This window comes from Nesoenas mayeri, assembly GCF_963082525.1.
Source record: "Nesoenas mayeri genome assembly, chromosome: 13".
In the NCBI taxonomy this organism is placed as follows: Eukaryota; Metazoa; Chordata; class Aves; order Columbiformes; family Columbidae; genus Nesoenas; species Nesoenas mayeri.
Genome location: NC_137550.1, coordinates 20,993,073 through 20,998,638, shown reverse-complemented (window position 1 = coordinate 20,998,638; position 5,566 = coordinate 20,993,073).

Genomic DNA, 5,566 nt, shown 5'->3' with positions numbered 1-5,566 from the left:
CTTCAAACATAAGCAGACCAAACAGATTCTCTGGTGTTCCTGCTGGTTTTACCTTTTGTTGCCTAATGATGCAACTTTGAATTTCCTAATCATGAGGAGGCCTTTGGAATATTTCCACTGACGCAGTGTGGTTTGGAGCCTCACCTTCCCTGCTTTCCAGGAGTTTTGTCTCTGGCTTTGTTCGCTGTCATTTGTCTGACTTGAATGTAACCAGTGAGGCAGAGAGAGCTGAAGAACACTTGCCTTCCTTTTTGGGTTTGCCAATGGAACCCTAAAGGGGTAGATAGACAAGTGAAAGACTAAAAATTCCTGTAGCTGTATTCTTCCTTTACTGAACCAGTACATTTCTGATCCTGTGAACGGGATTTCAGGTTTTTCCCTAAGAGGCCTTTTTAGCACATAGTCATTGGTGCCTTATGACTGTGTATAGATCTACTGTAGCTTAGATGTCTTTAGTTTAAACTAGATGCAATCAGAAAGTGATCAGCAGCTGGGGACCAAAAACTACTCTTGTATCTGGATCATGTACAAGACTGCATCTGTATTCCTGGCTTCAGTCAGCGTTCAAGGGGAGAGGATCCTGAGACGTTTGTCCAACTGCTGCCTTAATCATCGTAAGAATTCTGCCAGATCCCTGGCAAGGCCTTTCCTTCCGCAGAAGGTGCTTTGCCCCTTCGTAGCTTTGATCAGAAGGCCGTGTCTCCCGAAGTGGGACACGAGTGGTTGTGAGACTGGTCCTGAGAGCCGTTTGTACCGGTGGTTGTGATACTCGTCACCTCCCGTCTTCCGAGCTGTCCGTGCCGCAGCTGCCCAGCGTCCCTCCTGCCATCGCTGGGGCGGAAACGGCCCCGTTTGCTCAGGATTGAATTGGGTTTTGCCTTGATTCTTCAGAGAAGGAAATGTAACCTTCACAAGAGGCCTCTTAAAAACGGAGTCCACCTGTAGTGGAGTCCCTGTCTGCTTTGCCCTCCTGGGTTAGCCTGTCCCTATAGGAAGCTGTCAGCCCAGCCTGTGACTTATTGTCTTGCCTAGCCTACTCCGAAATCTTGTGACTTCCCAGTTTTCTGTATTCCCCCTTTGTGTGATATCACTGCTAGTGATGATACAAGGAAAACATCTGAATGCTAGAGCTCGCTGCTTGGTGGGAAAGGTAAAGGGGGACTGTGCCAAAAAGAAATGCTCATTATAGTGTTAATACACGGCAGTATTTCCCCAAGAGCTCCTTGGCTGCTGGGAACGACCTTCCCGGTGCTGTGTGGCTCCCGGGCGCAGCGCGGCGTGCTGCCTCGGCCTCCCCGCAGTCCCAGAGCCCCGTCTCCCCGGCGCAGCGGCCGAGGGGCCGTGGCGTGACAGGTTTTGGTTGGCCAGAAACACGCACCTCGGTGCTTGGAAAGTCACAGATGAAGGTTGCGGTCGAATTCGTCAGAACTGATGTGTGTGTTTCTGTAATGATTGGCACTGGCTTTATGTGAGTCTCATTACTGGGGAACAGACAACTTTACACTCCGTTTTGGTGCTTTAAAGCTGGTTCTCAGCACTCCTGCTCTGTCCATAGCAGCTATTGATGCATTTGCAGGGAGAAAAGCCTTTATTACATTTTTAACAATTTCCTAACAAGCTGATGTATGGTGCCTGGAATATGTGTTCAGGTTAATAACCCAGTAAACCTTTCTGCTTTGATGGGTCACACAACACTGCTGAGCTCATGTATTATGATGCTGGCATGACTTCTGTTTATAGGGTTTTTTAATCGTTCTAATTCCACATTGTCCAATATAGGAATAGAACGGCTTGTGCCAGTGAGTCCACCTAACTCTTTGTAGTTGTTTCAGCCCTGCCTTCTTAACCAGTATTATATTTCAGTGGTATCTAATGATATTTGATTTCAATACTTCTAGCTATGCACAATTAGAAAATATTAGTCATGGGATGGAGGATATGTTTATGGTCCTCCTTCCCTTGGAAATGTATACTGTATTGTAAAGAAATGATATTTTGCAAGAAAACTAATGTAAGAAGCTTTCAGTATTACAGTGAGATTTGTAGACACGTTTTTTATTTGTTAGAATACAGTGGATTGTTCTTCCTCTCCATGTTCCCCTTTAATTGGATGACGACTCCTTCTGGGGGCGGGGAGGGAAGTTCTTTATCTAATGTTTGCCTGGCTTGTTTTTTGGTTTTTTTTGTTGCTGTAAATTATGTTGAGGTTTTTTGACCAGTCTTTTTACTGGATTGTAATAAAACATCAGTTCCTTAAAGTTGTGGAGTAATTAATGGTCCGTGTGCTGATCTCCAGAGAGAACCTTGATATTAAGGCTTTCCTTTTTTCCTGTTTGGAGTTGTTAAAATCATGCCCTGTTCTTCCTAAAGTGCCAATAAAGTTCATAGAAACTCAGCAGGCGGTGTGTGGCTGGTTACTTCAGCTCGCTTTGAGCCCCGCGCGGTCTCCAAGCCCAGCAGCTCTGCCGCCGCTCCTGGGGACACGAACAAGATGCTGCTTGTGTCCTGAAAAGAGCTGCTTGAGCCTCGTCCCGCCCCGGCCCTCGCACTGCACCAGTGCCGGAATTCACACCTCTTTGTGGAGATGGAGGATAAATTCATCATGTTTAACGTGCAAATGGATCAGCGAATGCAGGAGGAGCAGCTGCTGTTGGAATCGCACCTGCCCTGCCAGCCCTGGTGCCGCCGCAGCTGGGGGCACTCGGTGCTGCCGCCTGTCCCGGCGTCTCGCGGAGAGTCTGTCCTGCCCCGGCCCCGTACCGGCGGTTTCAGCCCCGTTTGTTCTCAGCTCCCTTGCTCCTGGCTCTCTCCGCTCCTGCTTCCCGAGGTCTCGGGACTGGGGCCGGTGATGGAGGAGCGTGGCCACCGCCACCCTTCTGCTGACAAACCGATCTGCGCAGCTGCCTTCCACGCGGCAGCGAAGACGGCTCCGCATCCTCTGCCCTGCGGTCGCTACACTGTGGAATAAGGCAGAGATTTCGTCAGAATGTCTCAGTGCTCAGAGACCCGGCGCTCGGGCACAAACCCGAACTTGTCTGTAAACAGAAAGTGAAGTGTGGAGCAACGGAGACTCTGCGGTCCCCACCAGGCCTGGGCGCTGATCCGGTTTCCACAGGTGGGTCTTTCTTCTTCCTTCCAGGATTCCAAAGACCGGACCGCCACTGGAGGGACTGCGTGTCTGCGTCAACGTCGCTGCAGCCTTCAAGTGAAGGTTGCTGTGCTCTGGGATGGTTTTTCACGCAAATGGGCTTCTTGAAGGACAATACCTTCAGCTTGTGTTTGAATTGCGGGAGTCCCTGAGGGCTCGGTGCTTGCAGCCGGATCGCTCCTCTGCACGAGCAGCCTGCCTGCCACGGCATTCCCTCGCCTGGATCTCCGGAGGCTTCAGAGGTTTAGTAGTTCTGTTAGGTGTATCTATATTCGGGTTTTCTTTCTCAAAATGGAAGTGCAAAGTGTTAATGGCTGAAGGCTGCTGTACAGGGCCAAGTAATCAGAATAAAAGATATGGAACACATGATTCTTCTCATTTGTTGGAAGGCATTTTGTAGTTTAGAATCAGATCTGTATTTAACCTCTGATCTGTGTAGACACCTTCCACGGGATTTGCTGTTCCGTCTGTCATGTGTTTTAGATCCAGTTTAGGCTACACCAACAAGTGCTGGGGGCCCAAATGCTTTTGTCCGCAGGACAGGGACAGACTAGAGCATGAAAGGCTCTTAGCAGAGCTGGGGACCAGGAATGCCGTGCAGATTCTGGAACGTGGCTTTATTAAGCAATGCGACTCGCTAAAACCTCTGAAGAAAAGCAGCGTAACTCTGTACAGTCAAGTTTTCATTCAGGTAAATCTGCCTGTTGGACGAACGTGTGTGGCCTGTGGTACTTTGTCCTCCTCCCTGGAGCCAGTGCGGGGACGCTGCCTTTTGACAGCACTGTCCTCTTGAAATCTGTTTTGGGTTGTGGAACCAGTAAATAGCCTCTGGGATATCAAACAAGATTTGTTCTCCCTTTTCTCATGTTAGCTGGTCCCAGAAGGGTGCAGGTTTGTATGACTGAATGATGCCTAAATGAACATCTAGTGCCAAGTGATGGGTCTCTGAAAGTTACCCTTAATTTTAAGATGGACTTTCTTGGGATAGATGACAGGATGAAGTGGATATAGGGAAAAGTGGAGGAAAAAATAAGGAGCAGACATTAGAGAAAGAGTAGTGCTGAGACTGCCAGAAGGAGCAGTGGCGCTCCGGTGAGGGACTGTGCCGCCAGCTTCTGTTGAGAAGACGCTGTGACCGGGTGTCTGTGCCATTGACACAGCTTTCTGTTCAGCGGAACTAGTTGGAAAATTACAAGCATCCGTTATTGCTCTTGCCTCTGTGCATCATCTGTTTAAGAAATACAAACCAGGGCTGATCTTCAATCATCAAGACTGACTGAAGGGTCAAGGAGATGTGGAAATATAATACGCGTTGAACTGCGGGTTACGGTGAAGGCTCTGGCGCACCCTTGGCTGGCTGCGCGTGCCCGGGAAGGCCTTGGCTGGGCGCGGTGGCTGCAGTGGCCGTCGCCCCGGCAGCTGCGGCGCTGCCAGGAAGCCCCGTTGTGAACCCCTTTAGCTTCCTTGTTGCAGGGTTAACCCATCTTTGATGGTGGGTTTCCTGCCCTCCTGCTTGCAGCGGTGACAATTTGGCCCTTGTTCCTTTTCTTTGTAGGGATTCTCAGAAGGTTGCTGAACATCTAGAGAAAGGTCGGGGCGGGCCAGCGGTGCCTTATTTGAGAGGTGTGGAAACTGAGGCAGGTTTAGGGCCTTGTCTCCACAAGGCTGCACCTGAGACTGGCGCACGCCTGATGAGAGCACTGTGTCTGCAGGTTTGTGTTCAGTGGTTGGAGAACAAGTGCGAATTGTCCTGTTTGCTTTTGTTAGCAGCTTGTTGTGGAACAGGAAAGGCAGCTGATGGGTTTTCATAGTGATGATGGGGAAGGGCAATCTTGGTTTTGTTCAGAGCTCAGCTCAGACTTCAGCTCCGGCCCCTGCGTGTCCAGAGCTCCTGCCCCGCACCCCGAGCAGCGCGGGCTGGTCCTGCTTGCTCCAGACAGCAGAGGAGCGGTGAATGGTCTGCTTGGACGTGGTGCTGGGCCCCAGCTTCGTTGTGATCTGCTGAGCTGCTCGCTCAGTTCCTCCCTCTGCTCTGGACACCTCCTTCGCATCTGCTGCTGTTGAGCACCTGAGATTTTGTCAAATACTGATTTGACAAAGTGCCACAGTATCGGAGCAAACAGGTGTTAGGTTGCCCTGTAATCTCTCTGCAGGTTGCAGGTTGCTCATGGCAGGGGCCGTGTGATTTCTGTCCCCTCCCTGTCCTGCTCTGGGGGCTGCAGGACGGGCTCCCTCTCCCCATCTTCCTGCTCCTGCTGATTCTTCTCCTGCTCCTTTGCAGAGGAACTCTTCCTGCCTTAGCGCATCACATGTATCAGATCTTGGTTCAAATGGTAGTGAGTTACTCTCACAACCCCAGAACTGTATCATCACTAACACTATATTAATGTGTATATTAATAACTAAAGGATTACACAA